The sequence below is a fragment of the Schistocerca serialis genome, chromosome 1 (genome assembly GCF_023864345.2).
Source record: "Schistocerca serialis cubense isolate TAMUIC-IGC-003099 chromosome 1, iqSchSeri2.2, whole genome shotgun sequence".
NCBI classification, from domain to species: Eukaryota; Metazoa; Arthropoda; class Insecta; order Orthoptera; family Acrididae; genus Schistocerca; species Schistocerca serialis.
The window spans coordinates 294,836,595-294,858,350 of NC_064638.1; the positions used below are offsets into that span (position 1 = coordinate 294,836,595).

At 40.6% G+C, this 21,756-nt stretch overlaps 1 protein-coding gene across 4 annotated transcripts in view; it reads left to right on the plus strand.

The window, feature by feature from the left end:
* The first annotated feature begins 2,181 nt into the window (after window positions 1–2,181).
* The window catches only part of LOC126468975 (ankyrin-1-like), a 101,866-nt gene continuing 82,291 nt past the window's right edge, over window positions 2,182–21,756 (plus strand). For 2 of the 4 annotated variants that reach the window (XM_050096594.1, XM_050096597.1), the window contains exons 1-2: window positions 2,182–2,468; window positions 14,729–14,839. The gene's annotated coding sequence lies outside the window, so the exon portion shown is untranslated. The remainder of the gene's footprint in view (window positions 2,469–14,728; window positions 14,840–21,756) is intronic. The other 2 variants (XM_050096595.1, XM_050096596.1) reach the window with 1 other exon arrangement.

Here is a 21,756-nt window from a genome sequence, read left to right on the forward strand (position 1 = left end):
TGTTCTAATGATTGATATTTATTTTCAAAATTTACTTTAGTGTTTCACATTTGATTGTACAATACAATACGTTAGCCATTTCAGTGTCTGAATAGAAATTACGTTAAGCGTGATCTATGAGAACGACGCGGTGAAATTAGTTTCCTGTTCCCTTCGGGATGCGTGATATCGGTGAGTTCCTTGACTCTCACTATTGGGGTAGTACTTGATTTCGGTGAGTATAGCAGCTGCACCTGTGATTATCATTTTATAGATATTTTATCTTGTTACAATAGTTGCGATTCGTGGTCCACCTGTAGCCACGTAGCGGCCAGCGGAGAGTCGCAGCGGATGAATGAAAACACACACCGAAATCAGTCACCCTCTTGACAGGGTTCCATGGCAGCCACCAAAATCAGACATGCTGATTGTTTGAGGACTCATCACAATCCACCCAGTAATGAACAGAAAACTGCGTTACCATATTAATGTCAGTGTCTAGCCATATTATTTGTACTTTACAATCACATTTCCGACACTTAAGTATCATGTCAACAACATCAGTGTCAACCATGAGAACACAAAGACTTATATTTACGTATCAAATGTGTCGGTTCTCAACTGCAAAAACGGGCACACTTGATATTTGTCGACTTGAGCGCCATAAACCACGAATAGGAAACAATGGTTTGCGTAAACCCTACGTATTTTTTAGCATAAAATCCGAATATGCAAAAAAAAACCCCTTTTGAAAATTCAAAGTTGACACCACACATGCGTGAGGGATTGTTAAGAAGTGGCCAGCTGTAGCACAGGTGGCTGTACCTTTATTAACTTTACATCTAGAACATCTTTTTCGTACGATTAGTCGTTTTAGAGACATTTAGTTCTCTCAAGTTAAAACACACACTCTGCATGTGTTTGCTTTTGATTAACTATGTTAGGGTCTTAGCAGTATTTCACAAATTGCGAAAATCATTTGTGAAATGATATTAAGAAAGGTAATCATCATCCATATTGAATAATGGGACAGAGTAAGCAGGTCGAATGCAGTGTGATTAAGCATGAATCACAGCAGAGTTTAAGCTCTTTCTATACAGAAAATTAAAATCAGCATCTAGTTTCAGGGAATGGCAGTGGCGTGGCTGTAGTTCTGTACCTTCACTTTTAAAGGTAAAACAGTTTTTGCGAAGTAGCAATTTGTGGCAGAGAAAGGAGCTTTCTTTGGCAATACCAACATTGTGCACCTTTCTTCGTACCAAAAACAATATGATCTTATAAGAAAACCTCTTTAAGATATTATCATCCATTCATTTCATACAGACGTATCAACCAGGTTATGAAACTGATTTCACATTCGGAAAGAAGCCCATCTCTGCTACAGTAACTGTTTTGAAAATCTACATGATTAAATAACCCGCATCATCAGAATAGATTTAACGTTATTAGATACTATCATTAAAAACTGCATCACATTTTTATTCATGCTTCCAGTATAATGTTGTAATTTAATTTTCGTACTGTGGTCTTCAGGTGTTCAACATCTGCAACGCATTGAGCCATGGATAAACCTCAAGTGGTATATTGAAAAAATGAATTTTCTGGATTGACGTTTCATCTCATTCACCCCAGTATGCGATAAAAACAATCCGAATACGATAATTAAAGCTCCAAGTGAGCATAACTGGCGTCAGAAAATGTAAGATTTTTTAGTACAACGTTGGTATGTGATGAATACAATAATTATAGGTGGACTAAACAGTCTCACGCTCACGCGGAGTGTGAAGCTTAACTGTGAACTAGAAATTAATAAATCATTTTTCTTAATTTATTTTGACTGAATTACAAAAACGTGTTATACTCACATCGTACAGGCGACTTCGTAGAAGCTGTTGCGTCATAATAGTATTAATTCCTAATAAGAATTAGGCAATAATAACGAGGCAATAAACGGGCAAAAGATATTAAAATATTCATCAGTATTTACAGTACGAATAAAACATCACTTTTTGAGTTATTTCTTCGTCAACCAAAAGGACTGAAATATTTTTCTTATGTAATAATGCGTGTGCTTTTCATGGCTACCACCTTTAGAATTGAAGAATCAGTGGCTGTTCCTTCGCGTGGCATAGTACTTGACTGCGTGCATTTCAGCGCGACGTAGTTGGTAGCCCTGCTAGCGAGTTGACTGCTGCACGAGGAACTGTCTTATCTGCGCGGAGTGAAGTGAGCAGTAGCCTGAAATTAGTTTGCGTTGCTGTGTGATTATTTCGTATCTCTGTTTCACGTTTGGGCAAGTTGATTGTGATGGTTTCACCTGTGTTAATGACGTGTTCAAGAAGTAGTGTGCAGAGTTGTGTTTACGTTTAATGTTCGGACATTAGTTAATACATCTGTTGTATATTTTGTGATTCATGACTTAACTTCGTTCCGCTGTCTGCTTTGCTTCGAGATTACGCCGTGCTGCCAAGAACTGAGACCTAAAGAAGGTAAGCTGTGGAATCTGATTTCTGTAGCTATGTTTTGCACATCGGAGCAAATGATATAAACATCGTAGCTGTTTGTATTTGGTTAAGAAAATGTGCCCGGAAAAGATTTGCTGATGTGATGTTTTTATATCTACTGAATTGTTTCCAAGATGATATTTGAAGAAGCTTTTACTTTGGTAACTTTATTTATGATGGAAGGACATGCTTAACTAAACCGCCTTGATATGCGGAATTCATCAAGTTTGAAGTATTATTTACGACGTGATATCACCAGTTTTTCATACTTTTTGTTGTGTTACGACTGTGCAAATCAAAGTACGACTGAAAACGTATTCAGTATATTACTTCAGTACTTGATTTGTGCTTCATTAAGATGTATGTAGGCCTAGTAATATTTAGGTAAATGAGCAGTTGTTTAGTCACTTTCTAGCTTTGGATGTCCGTACTGGTCTTAGCACAAATAAAACTATACAGGCGTACACAACACTGTAGGGAATGTCATATTTAATGTGCAAACAGCCTTTCGGATCTTTGTCTGCTGGTTTCGTGTTGTTAGTTATTGAAATGCCGGATGGGGTCGGAGAGGCATATTTATTAACTGGTGAACTCTGTTTCTAACGGCTAGGAAAGTACACTTAAAATAAAGTAGTAATTAGTTACTTCTGATTCGTTTTAAATGTTAGATCAGGATGCTGTTTATATAGTGCAACGTGTATAGCACTCAAAACAGGGCGATTTTACTTTATTTCTGTAGAATTTCTTTTTAAAGACTGTTGACGATACAGTGATGGTGGGGCGTGTTAAAAGCAATTTGAGATGCAGTAGACCTTTTAAATAACCTTGCAGTAGACTGTCATTAGCAGAATGGTAATTTCCCTTCTGAAACTCCCCAATGATATTAACAAAACAGTCTTTAATGAAGGGAGTATTGTGAAGGCTACGTTATGTATTCTATTGAAGCATGCAGCAGTAGAAACAAATAACTGCGATATAACTGGCGATATATTTCTACGTCGATTAAGTTAAGTTTTCCTTTTAATCATTAACTAACTTCTGGTACGATATGATGCCGAGGCGGTCTTTTTTCGGACATTTGGTACGCTTGCGTTGTTTTGAGGCTGAAATTTAAAGAACTGTGCTACTCATCCTATTAGGACAGTTGTCTACAATTACAAATTTTCATGTTTCGCAAAACTAAGATTTATAATGTTGTTTACCAGTTCCAATGCTAGAGCTAAATTTTAACAACTTCAGATAGTAATAACGAGTGAACTATTGTTTGGAAAAGAAAGGGCACGCCATTATTGCAAAGCAGCTGAGTAACATATTTTACGCAATTGTTGTTACATTTTAATATTTTCAAATAAATATTTTGTGTAAATCAGTATTTTTTAAGGTGGTTTGATTATGTACGAAATACATTGTTACCGAACAGTTACAGTGATAGAGTGAACGTTTCCTGTAATTTAAAAAACTGCGTCTTGCTTCTTACTGTAGTTTTCCATGTTAGTGGCATAGGCCATAGACCGTGTGTCAAGTCACAGAAATCCTCTGGTGAGAAGTAGTTGTTATCTGCAGAATTTGTTAACCGCGACAATAGGAGTTAATAAGTTCGAATGAAATAAAATTAGTTCTGGACAAAAGTACTGAAGAGGAGCTTTAAGAGGTAATTCGTATGGAAAGTGATACAGAAATGGACCAAAAGATAGATACTTTAGCAACAACAGGATGTTTGTAATAGTGTTGCAGCTAGGTTTGACCCAACTATCAGAACTTACTAGTTTCTAATTTTAGAATCTACTGTTTGTTATTTAACACTTATTTATTGGCCGTTTTGATAAGTTTTTGGTATTTTGTGATACTATCGGCGCACAAGGGCAACCGAATGAAATGCCATGTAATCAGTCGCAATTAATCATACTTGCAGTGATTGCTTATAGTAGGATAACAGATGTTACACAAAACTAGGAGAGATTTCCTGGAGCATTCCGTTTCTGGCTGGCGCTGTTTTGGGCTGAGGCAGTGACGCCTCAGACAAGAGAAAAGCTGGGAGGGGCACTGCTTGCGAAGCCGACTGTCTTTTGTTTGCGATGTGGTTGGGTGGGGGAGAGGGGAAGTCTGCACTGATGACGCTGTCGCCCGCAGACGAAGTGGGACGCGTGACCTTCAATGCAGCTGCTTACGTTGGTCTGCTCCACAGCTTCCCGTCTCTTCTTCGTGCATTGATACTCGCTGGTACTGTGTCGCTGTAAGAGCTGGTGTCCACCACAGCTGGCAACAGCATTTAGTCAGCCACAATATCATTGCACCTGGGAGAGAATGCGCTCATTTTGAGTCAGCGCGTAGTCGTTGTCGATAGTATGTACATAGCTGACTTGAAAGCATTGACAGTACAATGAGTTTTCCTTGGTCACCGCTATACTTGTTGACTGTAACATCACCGTGTGTTTTCTGTACCGGCCAAGTGCAATAATACCGTGGCAGAGCAGTATTACAGTATGAAGAACCCTCGTCTCTAGAACTGCAGAAGCTATTACTAAACGGCTAACCCGTGACGGTCTCCAGGTCCCAATTGCAGGCTGCCTATTTAATGGCTTCCAGGGGTAACAGTCATTTGATTTTCAGTACTTGGTATAATTTTTGACTGAAATTATAAATCTTATGTTTAAGGTGTAACAGCAAGAGCAATATTACCGTTAGAAATTTTGTATACGGGGCGTTTCACAGTTCATGGTAACACACTTCTCCAGGTTGTAGAGGAGACTTAATAGATAAAATTTTACGAGGGAACCGATGTCCAAAAATATCATTCAAAGACGCTACAGAGTGCCAAAGTTACAGGCGCCGGCGCCTGTAAATGACTATACAGTTTGATTTCGTGGTGATGATAAAAACTTTCTAGGATGACGGAGAAGGTTAAATGTATCAATTTCAGGGAAGAGTCCCTGTAAAGGAAACAGACGAGTCGAAAGTTAAAAGCGAAAACCGTTCTGACACCTTTGGCAGAAGAATAAATGCACTGATACTGTTGTTACTAAGATTATAGATTAGACAGCTTTCAGGGGTGATAATATGGACCGAAACAAGGAAGAAATGTCTGGTAAACATGGGCTCTTCTTAAATGCGTCCCTGAGGAGCTGTGAGCGCGTGTACATTCTTGCTACTGTGAAACACATTTCCTCCCTTGAGTGCTCACAGCTCTGCATTTTAGTGCCAATATTTACTAGACTTTTTTTTGTTTTGGCCTGCGTTGTCACTTCTGAAAGTGACCTACCTAACAGTCTTAGGAACACCAGTTCCAGTACATGGAATTCCACTGTGAACGGTATCAGAACGGTTTTTGCTCATAACTTGCGACACGTCTGTTTCCGGTACAGGAACACTTACCGCAAATTGATACATTTATTCTTCTCCTTCATCTTAGAAAGTCTGTAGCATCACGGAGTCAATGTGTACATACAGGCATTTACATACGCCGGCGCCTGGAGCCATAACGCTCTGTAGCGTCGCTGGACGTTTCCGGACATGGATTTTTATGTGTGTGTTGTAAAACACCCTGCATATTTCAAAAATGGCTCTTGGCTCTGAGCACTAAACTGCTGAGGTCATTAGTCCCCTAGAACTCAGAACTACTTAAACCTAACGAACCTAAGGATATCACAAACATCCATGCCCGAGGCAGGATTCGAACCTGCGACCGTAGCGGTCTTGCGGTTCCAGACTGCAGCGCCTTTAACCGCACGGCCACTTCGGCCCGGCACCCTGCATATTTGAGTTAGCGTAATTCACTGTGCGCAAATACCCAAATTACAGTCATCCAGTAGTTAAACTTTACGAAGCTCTATTTCGTTCGCTATCCCCCCGCCACCACACACACACACACACACACACACACACACACACACACACATTAAAGTTCATCGCGTAATAAATTTTCGCAGTTCTTGCAGTAAAACTTATCACGCATGACGTTTTAATTTATTACATCTTTACTACTAACTCAATTCGCATCGTATTTTGCAGGCAGTATCCTCACACACTGTATCTGAAAAATTATATCATTGTACGTCAAATAATTCAGGAGATACGACGCCATTGTCATTGAGATGAGTGAAAAACAAGCTTTCGCTTAAAACCGAGCGCGAATGACTCTATCCCCATCCAGTATTTGAGAAACGAGAGCACTTAGGAACTTCCAGTAAGCTGTAAAGGCAATTGCCAACCTTTTGTTAAGTTTTAAGCGTACATGCTTAACGTCAAATACTTAACACACGAACTCACGTGCAGGGTAATCAAACTTTTCAAGCTGTAGCTGTTTTCTACAGAGGAGTTACATTCTGTAAAGAATGTTATTTGACGAATGTAATCATCTGGAATCCATGCCAGTTTTGACTGACTGAATAACATTTTAAATACAGCAGCAGAACAGTGTTATGTGCAGCTTATGCTTTGGATTAATTTCCTGCATGTTGTCTTAAGGTGTTGAATATTCGTGAGGTGTCATTTGCTTACAGATGCCTTTGACGTGTACAGATACGGTTCTTGGTAAGGATACTAGGAGCACTTGTACACGTAACATGAATAATGCGATACGAATGAATCTACATGGACATTTTGGATGAAAATTTCTTTCTAAAGGCAAATAAAAATATATCATTTGTGCAGATTAATTTCTCTGATTTTGCTCTTGATACAGACCGATGACAAAGATCGCGTAACAGCATGATTATGTCTACAAAATGGATCTGATAGTAAAGTTGTGGCCTTAGTGCATATTTCTATGAACTGTCTAATACATATGTGGCGATTAATAGACATCACTGACTTTAGACTGTGGTTGACGTATTCAAGCCGAAACTACTTCCACAAATCAATAATACAATGAGCTCATTTCAGACAGTGAAACCTGTAATTGTTAATTTGATGGAAGTGTACCGTCGTGTCGCTTCTCAGTAAGACGTTCTTTGTCAACTGACGCTGTAATTTATATTACACGAAAGTTTTAAGAGTGGCAGCATCCCCCAGTTCAATTTGTAGTCAGGTAAAGCCGCTTATATCTTTATCTGTCATACCTGGAATGTTGGGTCGTTTTTGTAGTCTACAACAAAAGTTTTCACGGCGGTGTTGGCGATTCATAGTTTGAGCAGAATTCCTAAAGATGGACTGTCCCTGAGGAAGGTTCAGATCTCAACAGTCCTATCACTATAAGTAATGGGAATTAATGAGTGATTCCCACAATAATGCAGAGGACTACAGGTGCATAATTAGGCTTTTATTTCATTACTGAATGAAGTACGGCTTTCAGCATAGTTATGAATATCAATGCATATGTTTAAGAACTATCGTTGGCTAGGCTAGATTACTCTTTTAGTGTCCTCGACATTTTATTCAAGTACTTGACACTAATTTCATCTCAGGTAAGAAAAATTCCAGGTTGTGTAGAGACATCAACATATCTTTTACCAGCCACCCGGATTTGCACCAGAAAATCTGAACCGGTCGGGGCTCAAAACATTTTGAAAAGCGTCAAAGTTTTCGTACTGTGGTACTTATCATTTCTCCGATTTGGAAATCACGTCTGATACCAATTTAAGTCAAATGTACGTCGATCAACGTATTATTTTTTATTCAAGTGACGTCGATTACGATAGTGATTGTATAGGTCAAGCCCTAGTTATTCATTCTATTTTCTATTTTTTATGGTAACTGCGAATCGATGCACGAATGTTGTATTCTCGGTTACAAACTGATGCCGATAACAGCCAGAGATAACAGGAAGCGAGTAACAGTGATCGGCACTTTAACGTACTGCACCCACAGTCCCCTTGGGGCAGCTTAAAAGCCAGGACGCCGACCGGATGCTGCTGGGCGCCCAATGCAGGTATTCGGACGAGCATTGTCCGTGTGGCGCTGCATTGGCGGACGCAGCAGTCTTCTTCGGGGAAATTTGGAAAACCAAGAACAACGCGTGGACCTAAGTGATTACGCTAAAACGGTAGCAGTGGAAACGCGCCTTCCGCTAAAATCGACGTTTTACAATGTGTCCATTCCGGCACTGCACTTTCTGCAAAAGGCGTTGTGCGTTGACCGGAAATTTCGCGGAAGGAACGAGGGGATAACTTTTCTATCCCACGGTCGTCAAAGGTACGTGTTTGTTGTTCTGCAAAGACAGCTAAGAAATGACCAGTGACTGCTGTCAAAATTTTTTATACTGATAAGACAGCGGATTGGCAGGTAAGACATGAGCCTCTGACGTAGGCCCGCTTTCTCGGAATAGCGCGAGCGGGAGAATGAATGAGCAGAGGATAATTTTCGCGCATTCCATAGTGGGAGAATTTGACACTGGTGGTAGCAGTAGTAGATTTCAGCAAGGCAGGAGAATTCATTGAAGGCACTCTAGTTGCAGACGGCTTTCTGCAGACACCTCTAGTTGTAGATTAGGACGTGGACAGACGGCGTTCACGTGCAAGGCAGAGTGGGGTGGCACATCACTCACTTGTCAGTCTACTTGTCCAAATGCACATAATGATGAGAATAACACTAGTGGCATCGGCTGGCTGGGGCGGAACAGTTAAGTGTTTTGTTACTAATTCAGTAAAATTCACTTTGGTTTTTCGTGACTAGGTGGACAGCCACACTTGCATGTAATGTCATGTTCTCTTTCCGGCACAACCACTGGTTTCATTTCGAGGGCTTGTTGTGCTTTAGTAGTATGTCAGGAAATTGATTTGCATGAAACCCTGTTAAATTATCTTCGCCAATTTCACCATTGCCTATTAAACTTAGTTTCATATCTCCCATCAATGTTTTGTTGTGTGCTGCTTTAAAAATCTAGTAAAGTCTCTTATCAAAATCGCGCAATAAGAATTTGTAATAAATGTTGGGGGTTTACTTGGGTCAAGCTTTTGATTTGTAATTCGTAAGTCCCTTTGAAGTTACGTAACAGTAAATTATGACAATACTGGTACCTGGTATTCAATGCTAGTGCAACCCTTCCCTCATTAATCGTGTTTATTAGAACCGTTGTGGATCTTTTAATAAGCATTTGAGTTTCGAGGAGTAATGTGCCGCTCAGCGGACTCCCTGTAGAGGGTACACACACAAGCATTTCGCAGTTACTTTTGTCTAGTATTGTTCATCATAGGTCTCTTAACTGACATGTTGAAGTTGACAAGGTCTGCTTTCCATGTGAAAATAACACTCTTGTCTTTTCAGCTTCTTGACATCGAAGAAGTACAATTGAGAACAATTGCGCCATCTGACTCAAAATTGTTTTTATCCCCGAATATCAAAAGGAAAGACCTGTATCTCCGACAAGAAACTTAATAAGAATCAGTTACTTCACCGGCTCACATATAACCTTAAAATTATTCATTGGAAAATGTTTGGTTTGATGATTAATTGACGGTGGAAATAATCACAAAAGTTATTAAAGGAATTGCGGACCTCCAGCAGTGTGTTTGAAATACACAGGTTGAAGAAAAATTCGCGCACTCGGACCTCGCAGGGCGCTTCCTCACATTTGTACTACTAATACAAAAATGTTTTACAAAATTTCGGCCTGTGCATATATCGGGCAATAAATTAAAGATCCCCTCGACTATACCTCAGCTTCATCTTTGAAGCAATTACCATTTTTGCGCACGTGGATGAGACTACATAATTATATCCTCAGCGAGATCTGTCACCCTCCTATTTTATAATGGTTATATGCACGCATGTTGAGGAACCTAGCCATCACGTGTTCCGTCGAGTGTCTTAAACCATGGCAACTATGCCCGCTGAAGGCGGTGCAGGCACTTCACTACCGCTGCAGGGTAGTTCTCACTAGGAAGTTCTCCACGATGTGTACTCCGTTGACTGATTTGCCACGTGTGTGACAGTCACTGCGTCATGATAGACCTCCACACTCCATTTAAAGTACATGGGAAAGGAAAAGTTTTGTGACTTTATATGTAAGTTTCTTTCTGTTTGGCTCAGCGAACTGATGACGTGATGGTAAAATTGATTGTAAGCTGTGCGAACGGTTATAAATTTAGTTTTATCATTCGGTGGCCACTAGATACATTTGTTGGAAACTTCGTTTATGCAGTCCTGCTGTTTCAATTTCCTACGCGGTTTTTTGCAATATAAACAGTATCCACTGTCGATTAACCCATCTACTGCAGTGATACCCATTTTGGGGATCTGTCTTTGCAACGGACATTTTGTGTTTGTAATTCTGTTGGCAGCAGTTACTACTATATTGCGTCGTTGTCTAGACCTTTTGTCAACCTTTCTTCTTCGCCTTCCACGTGTTTGTGTTGAGTATTTGCATTTGCACACTGCTGTTTCACTTGTGTGTTTTGTTTTGCGACACTTGTGTGTTTTGTTTTGCAGTTGCAGGGTACGTTCGTCTTTTGTTTGTTTTTATAGTGGCGAACGCGTCTGCTATCGCTATGTTAGTGTTTATATTTTCCGACAAGGAAGAGAGAGTGAGAATGTTTTTCCTACAAAGCATTTTCGTTTATGTAAATGTTTTGATTTTTTATTTCATTTTTATTCATATATTTTTCCTTCTGTAAAATACTTCTTTTTATTTTCTTTACTTCATGTTTTATTTCCTTTTTTGTTATGATTCTAGTCTCTCTCTCTCTCTCTCTCTCTCTCTCTCTCTCTCTCTCTCTCTCTCTCTCTCTGTCTCTGTGTGTGTGTGTGTGTGTGTGTGTGTGTGTGTGTGTGTGTGTGTGTGTGTGTGTGTGATCCAGAGTTGGCAATATTGCCTAGTTTGATATTATTTAGTGTTATCTATGGGTGTTTTCTTTTTCAACAATATGTTTTATTAGTTTAAATAGCATCCTGTTGATGTGTGTGCTCATTTAAAGTGTATTTCTTCGCTATTATTGCTTTTTGAATTTTGAAGTTTTCTTGTAGGTGTAAGAGATACTTCTTGTTAATGAAACTATTTTTATGTTCTTTTCTGTTGTGATAGGGTTGTGGTTTTCTCGATACAGGTGTTCTGTAAATGTTGAATGACTGGTGCCAGATTTCCATGCTCTTTTGTGTTCCTTATACCTGTCTGCTCTAGGTACAAAGCATCACAGCTGTTACACTGGACTTGGTAAATGACAGATTTTTGGTAGATGTCCATGTGATCTTGCTTTTTTAGTCATTTCTATGTAGAGTTAGTGCTTTGCTATGCTATTTTTATTTCTTGGTTCTTGGGGATGTTTCCACTTCTGTGTGTTAGTTTATATTCATATGAGTGTGTGTACCCATTTGCCTGTTGAGTTTCTATGGTGTTCTCTTGTTAGGGGGGGGGGGGGTGGCGGTGTTTGTTTTGGGCGATGTGGGTCTCTGGATTTGTGTGGTGATTTGTTTCTTATTTTTATGTTTTTCTGTATTTCTTGTTCAGTTTTGTTACTAGGGATTCTTGGTATCTATAATTTTTTGCCATCTTAATAATTGTGGATTCTTGGTATCTCTAATTTTTTGCCATCTTAATAATTGTGTGTAACTCAGGAACAGAGGAATTACATAAACACCATGAACATAGGCCTAATGAGAGAACTGATATGAAAAGAAATTAAAAACATCACATATACAAGACATGAACACAATAAGACAAGGCAAATGACAACAGAAGCTAAAACTCTGAAAACTCTTAGAGAAATGCTACACAGAGACCACATAATCATAACAAAGACAGACAAGGAATACAGCTGTCCTAACGGATAAACAAGAATCCATTTCACAAAATAAAATCAAAAAACCAAAGTCAGATCCAACAAACAGGTTCCAAAAAAATAAAAAAAATAAAAAAGTGCTGTAGACAACTGAACTCACTACAAGATAAAAAGCTCATATGAGACGTATTAAACCTAATGCCCCAGAACCTCAGAGCAAACCAAAGCTTCATAAGGAAAATACTCCTGTGAGACCCATAGCAAACAACAGAAAAGCACCATCACTACCCTCGCCAGGCATATGCTAAATATACTAGCATAACAGTATAAATTACAAAATTACAGAAAAGTAAAAATCACAGAAGAAATAACAAATCAAATAAGACACAAATCCCAGACACAGCTATGTTGATCTCATTTACAATCAGTTACCACAAGAATGTGTAACAGAGATAAACTCACGCCTGCACCTCATTACTGGCCAAAATTACTTTGAATTCAACAAAGAATTCTACCTAAAAGGAGCAGGATTGTCAATGGGGTCATAATTTCAGGAAAGTTTGCAAATATCTTCCTGAACAAAATAAAAGAATTTTTCAGAATATAGTACCAGGAAAATGTATTGGTGGAGATACATGGCTGGCATACACTGCTTGGTAGATGAACCAGAAAATAAAACTACTGTATGCAGAGATAAACACATTACACAAAAACATAAAGTTCGCAATAGAGATAGAACAAGGAATCCAAATAAAGTTCCTACATATCACCAAGAAAAATAAAAAAACACTCATTGATCATTTACAGAACTTGTATGTAATGCTGACTAGAAGTCAGGAACACTGTCTTCAGGTTTCAGCAAATACTTGACAACTTAATCAGAGAGCAGTTGAGGTACATCCAACACAAGTAGTCTCTTCGTAGTGATTTATATTGCATAGTAAGGATTGCACAGATTCACCACATTTGAATGCTTAGTTACTTCTCACACACACATTTACTTTCTCCCATTACTCTATCTGCAGGTGGAATAGTGAAATAGCAATGATATCTTGATAAACTTCACACTATCTACCTCTCATTTCTGATGAACTGTAAGGGAGATTGTACAGCGCCGCAGCAGGAGTAGTAGTAATAGATGATGATTCAATAGATTTAAATACTAGGCTTCGTGGCGAATTCAGATTGTAGTAGGTTCCCAGCTAACTGAAGGTTTCTTAACCAGTTGTACCACAGCGACCGTGACATTCTTTTGATGGGTGTCATTATAACATTTTAACTGACACCAATTTTCGCTATAGGCACACCTTGCTGTGATGGAAAATTGATGTCGATGTAGACAAAACATAGAACTCTAACCCTCCTTCCTACAAACAGAATTTGATCAAATGTGCTAGTCACTTTCTTGGGGGGGGGGGGGGGGGGGGGTGGTGGTGGTGGTGGTGGTGGTGGTGGTGGTGGTGGTCGTGGTCAACCTCACACTTTGGAGTACGAAGCACAACTGCTGGGTTCACTTCATGACTAGTTGGCCTGTGTTGTTGATGATTTGGGGGGGGGGGATAATTGCAGTTCCACAATATTGGAATAAATATTTTGGATGTCAGATTATGACATCATCAAAGATGTCATGGCTAGTACTTGTATGGTGATGGGATGATAAACACCAACCTCCTCCTCCTCAAGCACCACTACGGTATTATATGAAAAGTAATACTGCCACCCATCAAGAGAATGTGTGTGTTGCTGTGGTACAACTGACTGAGAATCCTGCATTTAGCTCGGTACCTATTGTAATCTGAGTTTGCCATGGGGTGTACAGTTTAAATCTATTGAATCATCATTATCTTCTACTACTTCTGCTACAAATGCTGGAGTGGTACTACACCAACTGAACCAAAGCGACCACATATGTGTAGGGATTACTGTAGCACATTTTTTTGCACAAACTCACTCACATCAGAAGTGAGAGATGTGTGTTATGTGTGATGCTAAATACTTCGATGCTGCCTTGCTCCAGTATATTCTAGATGGGCAGTAAGACTGCATGCAAAACATTGTGGAGGTTAACTTACTTAACTGCTAGTAGATCTATATCGCTATTCCACATTCAGATGGAGCAATGGGAGAAAGGATATGCGTATATGAGAAGTAACTTTAAGTGTTTGAGTTTTGTGAACCTGTGCGATCTGTGCTCTGCAATATGCATCACTGCAGAGACTACCTTCGGTGATCATATCTTAACTGCTCTTTGATTTAGTTGTGAAGTATTTGTTGGTACAAAAAGGTCATGTTCCTGACTTCTGATTGGTGCTAAATACATGGTGTGCTGTGGTCTGGTGTCTGACACTGATGACTGTTTTTCATATTGAAGTGCCATTGATAACAAGGAAACAGACAATTACTCTCATTCGCTATTCTGTCACGTTTAACATTGCTGACCTATCGTGTAATACCCCTTGTAGGTAACGTGCAGTTGTATGACGGCAAACGGCAAACTTGGCTGAACATGTTTGCGATTTTGTTTTTAATCTTTCATTACCATGGAATCTAACTCGTTATGTAATTTCTTAGTATCAAATTTTATGCTATTTTCAGATGACTGCTTTCACAGGCCGTCCCGGTTAGCCTCTGCTGCTCTCTTGACACACAACACTCATATTCCTTACCAGATGGATGTAGCGATCTCTGCTGTGTCGCCAGATGATGGTACAGTCATCTGAAAAAATATGTTTTAGTCTGTAGTCTCAATTTATTTTTCCGACTTGCTTCGGAACCCAGTACTATCTTCAGGCCATCCTATCATCAAAAAATTCAGATACATACTCTAAACAGTAGCGTAAGACCAATTTACAGAAATATTATACTCAGACAGCAAACCTGTGGTATGTAGTGAAGCTTAAAATATGTAGAAAGCCTCTCATTATTCCTGACATGCAATTGTTACATTGGCGCCTCAAGGAGGTGTCAGTTCTTAAAAGATGATGTCAGTGTAGAGCTTCAAATAAATGTAAATTGTGGCCAACAAGGATAAGTGTTTATTTCATTTATTTATTTTATTCCCTTTTTACCTTTTAAAAAAGTCACAGTGTATAATATACCGAAAAAAGCATAAAATTTGAAATTAATACATTACACAAGAAGTTAGATTCCACTGTAATGAAACATTAAAAACAAAATCGCATACATGTTCAGTCAAGAGTGCAGTTTGCTGTTATACAACTGCAGGTTGCGTACATGGGGTATTGCACGATGTATAAAGGTGCCAGGAAATTTAATTGGTTGACAAGAAGTTCCGTGAATTTTTCATCTCGATGCATCAGTGTTTATTTATTGCTGATGTGATGTTAGGATCTGATTTGATGTGTGCTGACCACAAAATCCAAATTGAAGTGCGGAATTATAGCAGATGTTTGATGTTGAAACATCTCTGCTGTTTGCCATAATTCTTCGACATTTGGTAAAATGTCGCTACAGAGTCCTAACCGAGCGAGGTGGCGCAGTGGTTAGCACACTGGACTCGCATTCGGAAGGACGACGGTTCAATCCCGCGTCCGGCCATCCTGATTTAGGTTTTCCGTGATTTCCCTAGATCACTTCAGGCAAATGCCGGGATGGTTCCTTCGAAAGGGCACGGCCGATTTCCTTCCCCATCCTTACCTAATCCGAGCTTGTGCTCCGTCCCTAATGACCTCGTTGTCGACCGGACGTTAAACACTAATCTCCTCCTCCTCCTACAGAGTCCTATGCTTTCCCTTGAAGGTGTCACACCAGTTCTGTGAAGTATTAGTCACTATCTTCAGATTGCAATGAAACCGCTGCTACCATCGCTCATTGGTTTAACTTCTCAGATATAACTAGCCAGATGTGTGCTATTTCTGGGTCCTTTGAAGCGATTAAACCCACGAATCGACAGGGTGACATCAAATGCATTCCCGTACCCCGCCTGATGGGTTCTGGAGGCTTAGCAGCAGCTCACCCCTTCAGCCAGAAATGTCCATTCGTTTCAGCTACCCCCGCCACGCACCCACAAAGCAGGCAGAATCGTTCTAGGAAACGAGCCACGTACTTACCCGTGTAATTACAATTAAATATTATGATCGTAATGCCAATCTGGTGACCTTCGCCAGTGAGCGAAGTATCAGAAATACTTTTTTCTGATGACTGTGGCTCTGGAAACATCAGTTTTCCATGTAGATCTGTATAATTCTTATGACTGCACATAATTTTCCAGATAAAATCTTTCATTCTCCTTACCAGCTATCGATATGTTGAAGTTACGGTTTCCCACGTCAGATCTATAGCTCCCTTTCGACTGGACATAGTCATTTTCTTTGCACATGTCGGAATGCTGACATTCCTTTGCACATGTCGGAACTCTGTCACTTTGCACTCCAACACATACACATTTCCGATTATCGTTTATATGTGTATAGTGTCCAAAGAAATTGTGGGAAAACACACACACACACACACACACACACACACACACACACACACACACACACACACCAGGCGTCTGGATTCTCCTCACTTCTCGGAAATGACTTGACATTTAATTCTTCCAGCTAATCAGATTTCAGAATAGACTGCAGCACTTCCGGAAACTGCATCCCTCCAAGGCTCTCTCAGGTATAGCACAGGCATCCGGCACTATGCGATGATCAACAGTCCTCCAACGGATGGAAAGGTTGGAAAGACATTACTGATGTGGATTGGTGTTCTGTAATAAACATTTCTGTCGATAGTGCGACAAATAACGTGTGAGGACCTGTTTACAGCAGTTGATGAGAGGACATTCTTGGTATCCTTTTGGATACAGCCGTATTGCCCGTCCTGTGTGTCCAATTGAACCCTTGCATTGGTGTAGTGTGCAGGTGTTTATGAAATGAATCTAACGCCCCTTACGGTCAAATGTATTTTTCAGTGTGTTGTAATCACTATTCCCCACATCAGACCTATGCTCCCGTGATGACTAAACATACGTAATTTTTTACATGAATACTAATCTCATCACTTCATACACGCGTATGGTGAGACGTCAGAGCAGTAACCACTGTAACTTTACATTCCAACAATATAACATTCCTGACAAGTAGTGTGATCATCATTTATAGAAGTATAGTATCTGAAAAATTGTGGTATGTCTATACTCACACCAGCTGGGTGTTGTTTCACACGACTGATCATAGCTTCCCATCAGCGAAATCCTCCCACCACTTTGTCGTTATCACATGTGTGTCAAAAACTAAAGGGCGTAATTTTAATTAAAAAGCCCTTGCATCTGTTACTTATGTTACGTGCGATCTTGCATGTTAGCCTACGTTTCAAAAAAATGGTTCAAATGGCTCTGAGCACTATGGGACTCAACTGCTGTGGTCATAAGTCCCCTAGAACTTAGAACTACTTAAACCAAACTAACCTAAGGACATCACACACATCCATGCCCGAGGCAGGATTCGAACCTGCGACCGTAGCAGTCGCACGGTTCCGGACTGCGCGCCTAGAACCGCGAGACCACCGCGGCCGGCTAGCCTACGTTTGCTAGAGTAAGAAGATGCTAGCTAAGTTCCAAGTCACAGACACCTGCCAATTCCCATGAAATCCCTTCACGTTCCAACAGCATTGTTCCATAGTTAAAAGACTATCTAGTTGTCCGTCCGTCACTGACCAGGAAGAGATCTATAACAAGGAGAAACATAGCACATGAACTTACATTGCACAACGAAATTCAGAAGCACAACACCTACAATGCGTTGATACCGAATGACAGTTTATAAATATCTCCTTTATTGTATTTCTGTAATTAGCATTCTAGAAATAAGATAGTGTAATGGGGTAAGAGGCTTCGTTGACAGCAGTCTCTCTCTCTCTCTCTCTCTCTCTCTCTCTCTCTCTCTCTCTCTCCCCCCCCCTCTCCCTCCCTCCCCCCTCCTTCCCTCCCGCTCCCCCCTCCCTCCCTCCATCCCCCCTCCATCCCTCCCTCTCCCCCCTCCCTCCCTCCCTCCCTCCCCCCTAATTATTTTTGTAACATCCAATGGAGTAAAAGTATGACCTATAAAAACTTTGCTAATGTCACCTTGGGAAAGAATAGGGTTTGGAAACTAGGCAGTTGTGGGATCGAATCTCGGAATTCCCCGCTGCAGCATATACCGCTCATAGTATCCACCAATAGTATGCTAGGAAAAACTGTCTCAAACAGAGGGTATTGAGTTAATTGCCCAACTTGATAGAGTGGGGGACGTATTTCCAATAGATGCTGGAGGTTTCCCAGGTATTGGCTATTTTGTCCACAGCAAGGGAGTTTTCAAGGTGGTTTGTGGAATGCTTTCTTTCCATCCGCTATTGGTTTCCAAAGCAACGGAAGTGTGGGAACAGAGGGATATACCTACTACCAGCACCTGGTCTGCATGATGGGTTGTGAGTGTGGGAGGAACATTGTGGTCTGTGTGATTGCACACATTAATTCAATCACAGACAGGAAGTAGCCACTCGAGAGAGAGCAGTGGTGGTTTCTTAGGCCTCAAAGATCAAATGGTTGCCACCACCTGTTGCTTTGTTCGACAGGAAGTAGCCACTTGAGAGGGGTTCATGCATGTGCAGACTTCCAGTCCTGTCCCAGCTAGAGGTGATAGCACATGGTACTGTAACAGTGAAGCAACTGTTGCATGGACGCACATAGACGTGATCCTCGTGGCCCTTGTGGCCCCCGTCACGTATACTCTGCGGTCGGTGCGAAGATGCGATCGCAAACTTTTTAGCAATGTAATTGTGTACCGTGAGTTATGTTGACGACGACTTCATGATGGTATTTATTTCATGATCGATGTATTTCACACTATCTGCATCTTTGAAAATTAAAGAAACTGCAGAGAATGATGAGCTTTTCCCATTAGATCAAAGCCCTGCAACTTGAATTTTAGAAATAAACCGTATATCTTTTGCTATGTCATTGGCATTGATTTCAATTTCATGTTGTGAGATCCTTCCTCTCAGCACAGACTGGGTCTTTTTCCTTCCAATTTCCAAGTGGGGGAGAGGAGGGGCCAAGAGGATTTCCCAGAAGGGGATGGGTTAGTTAATTTATTGATTTAATTAAATACTCAATTCGTCGATAATAAATATTTTCTTGAATTGGTGTGGGAGTCAGGGAGAGGTTGGGGATTTCATAGAGGGGTGGGGGAGTGGCGATGGGTTTCTCAGAGTAGTGGATTATCTCCAGGGGGGGTCGTAAAAAAATCGTGTTTACACATTAATCTATGAAACCTACACAAACCAAGTGGCAAAGAACACTATTTGCCGTACTATTCATGGGACATGAGCCATTCACACTGATTTCTCTAATCTGAAAATGAAAATTACCTTTAATGCAATATTAACTTGGGTGTGATTGTAACCGACTTCATAAACCACTTACTAAATAGAAACACCAGCTACAGTCCTGCAGAGTGCGCAGCTATAACGTATAGTGTTAACGCGCCATACCTCGTCACAGGCAAACACCAAAGTACTCACTTACTAACTGGGGACTGGAAGAGGTATTGGTCTCCTTCCACCGTTAGAAATAAGTTTGGTGTGTCAGCTATACTTCGTACACAGCAAACTATTTCTTAAAACCTATCAAATGTAAACTGGTCAACGATTGTATACTTAACTGCAAGTTTTTCAGAATGTGCCTGATGGATTACTTATTTGGGAAGCATCACAATAACTATGGGGAACAACGAAAATAAAACCAGATTGTCATAAAGCTGTGATATCGGTCTATGCGATAACGAAAAATGGATTTTTTTCCACATGGTTTCCTCAAATACAAATCAGAAAGATTGCTTAGTGCAGAACACGCGCAAATCCCAAAACAGTGATTTTTAATTAATTCTTTACGTGAAAAATACAAGTTTATATATGAAGATAGTATCTGCCCTTTCGGACATGTCCGAAAGAACAGATACCATCTTCATATATATTAAGGGTCACTGGCCATTTGACCATATTCTTCTGTGCGGATGCACAAACAGTGCCCGAACTCTTACGGGAATCGGCAGTAAAGCCGAGAGTAATGAGTATGATGGGCAGGGGCACTATGAATATAGTGCGGGACAATAAGTTGGGAATTTGGGTCTCACGGGAGGCGTGCCAGAGATACGTGCCTGCAGTCGCACTATCCTTTGTGCCCTCGGTGGCTCAGATGGATAGAGCGTCTGCCATGTAAGGAAGAGAACCCGGGTTCGAGTCCCGGTCGGGGCACACATTTTCAACTGTCCCCGTTGACTTCTGTATGCAGCTGAGGGTATTCATTTCATTGTAAATAAAAGTTTCGCTGAGAAACTGCCTACTGAGACGTAAGTAGCTTTGCTTCATCTACATAAGTTTTTTCAGGCACATCGGATGACTTCAAATGAATGAAAACGGCAGCGCGCCACTTGGACTTCTTCGCCACGCATCCCTCTAGTGCACCACTCGTGGCAACGAAGAGACGTGACGCAGACAACAAAGTGACACGTCCCCATCACGCCATTTCTGTGTGGACTGCTCAATTTGTTAACACGGAGACGCTGCGAAACAGAGCCACGTCCGCGACGTGTGGTGAAGGGCTGGAACAAACATTGCCTTCCTCTCGCAGGGCTGGGAGCCAACGTCCGTATCTGTGCTCCTGTGGAAGCAGCTCTTACGGATCGCTAATTCCATCTGGTGTTCTGAAGATCGTACTGGAACCCTGTCATGAACCAAGTTTAGTCTCTTAACTCACTTGCAAATAAAAAAACGAGCAACGCACGAACAAAGCAAAGCACAGTATACAAAGAATTAGATGACATCTGCAGCGCAGTTGTTTCCTGAGGTTGGCAATGTAGTAAACGTGATGGGTGAGACTCGACCTCTACCGTTATCTAGGCAAGCTTGGTTCAAAACATCCCCCACCTCAAAGTGTCACATTATTTGTTTGAATATTAGCATTGGTGTCTGGAGAAATATATCCCAGAAGGGCAAGACTCTAAAATTGCCGTTTTCTTTTTTAAATATGTATCAGAGTTCGTGAGTTTTAATGTGTAGGGGACACGGAGAGTAGTGAGAGAGGCAAAAAAACTCAACCATGTGGGGGTACAGGTTTCGTTCTTTGGTGACTGCGCTGCAGTAGCGCCCAACAAACAGCGGAAAACTGTTCTTTTGTGCTATGCCGTCGTACATTATTGCTCCTTTGACATACTCTTCTCAAATTGTTTACGAGTCGTAGCCTGACTGAGTAATCAAATTCCTCATACTGTACATCACCAATTCATGTTATGGAATATAATGTATGCCCTATTGTCTAAATGCTTTCCTGAAGTGTTGTTTCGTGTGCAAGTTTTATAGACACCCATAATGGAAACTCAGGACAAGGTGGTTGGCAGAACTGCTCGAATCTGTGGCATCGACCGATATTTGCCCATTTTTGCCTGCTGCCAACATGAACTAGTAGGCACCATCAAATAGAGCAGAAGTGCGGAGTTAACGATTACTGAAATATTATGTGAAACTTATTTTGGAATCACTTGTAGTGTCCGCTATCTCAAGTTGGTAGCAATATTGACGTGGGGTGTTTACTGCGGAATTGATGGCCATCTATCGGGCTCTCTGCTTTATTAAAC